The sequence below is a fragment of the Condylura cristata genome, unplaced genomic scaffold, assembly GCF_000260355.1.
Source record: "Condylura cristata isolate star-nosed mole 26May11 unplaced genomic scaffold, ConCri1.0 scaffold00012, whole genome shotgun sequence".
Lineage (NCBI taxonomy): Eukaryota > Metazoa > Chordata > Mammalia > Eulipotyphla > Talpidae > Condylura > Condylura cristata.
In genome coordinates this window covers 56,192,862-56,194,169 of record NW_004567113.1, presented here as the reverse complement: position 1 = coordinate 56,194,169, position 1,308 = coordinate 56,192,862, and positions in this window count along the sequence as shown.

Sequence of the window (1,308 nt, the reverse complement as noted above, 5' to 3'; positions counted from 1 at the left end):
GGGCCTCCACGGGACCCTGTGAGTGCGCCAGGCTGGAAACCAGCCCCAGCCCTGCTGCGGCGCCAGGCCCGGCGCCCACCCCCGCCCCCGGAGTCGGCGCTGGGTACCTGACCGGGAAACGCCTCGCAGCAGCCACCGCCACGCGGGACGTCCCGGAACATTCTGGCCTGTTCTTCTGCATGTTCTTAATTCTTCCCCCGCACGGGCATCACATGGTACGAAGAAACTTGACCTTCGCTTTTTTCACTTAAAATGGAAGCAGAAGCATTTCCTATACTTTTTCTTTAATCACCCGAATCTTTTCATCAAAACACCATAAACTCTTCTTGCACGTGAATATTAACGACTCATTTATTATACTCAATTGTTTCCATATTATTGCTACTGCAAATGATTCTGATAAGCATCTCGCCTCCCCCCGTCCATATTTTATCCTCCCTAAGTCCTAAGCCGGACACTAACCCCTAAGCCGGACACTAACCCCTAAGCCGGACACTAACCCCTAAGCCGGACACTAACCCCTCAGCTCGCCAAAACTTGTTTTAGCTCGTCCGCTGCACCGTGCAGCGAGCCTGGGGAGCTCCTGCTTCGGTCTCTGTTTGCCCTGCGCCGGCTCCCACGGAACTGTAGTTGGGGAAACTGAGTCACGGGCGGCACCATGTGGTGTGGACCTGGGAAGGCACCGGTTAGAGTGAACACATTTGTTACGTGGTTTGACACAGTCCTGTGGCTTCTTGCCATCTTCAGTTACTCCCTGACCTTTTTACCACAGGAAAGAGGCTGGGAAGAAAGGAGACTCGGGCCCTGCTGCTGGCACACGGGTCAGGACCGGCACTGCGCGGCTGGCCGACCCGGCTGGCCGACCCCGCTTCCGTGGGAGCCCGACCCCGGCCAGGGAGGGACCCCAGGGCGCGGCAGCCCCTCCTGGCTCCCGCTGCCCCCCAGCAGTGCGCTCCGTCCACCTGCCTGTCCCGCTCCCCACTCTGCCTCTGGGGTCCTCTCACCGCCCCTGCGCCTCTGGCCTGCGCCCAGCTCTTGTGCATCAATAAATAAATCTGTAAGAAAAAAAAACAAAAACACTCCCAGCCTATTGTACTAAACTCTAAGAAACAGATCACTTCCATCTCGGCCAAATGGTCCCATCTGTGAGGCGAGCCTAACACGGGTGCCCGGCCGGGCACAGCTGCACGAGGAGGGCGAGTGACAGCTTGTCTCGCTCGGCACAAAGACGGAAAACTCTGAAACAAAATATCAGCGAGCAGCATCCAGCCGTATGTGCAAAGTAAGTGGAGAGGAGATGTACGCCTG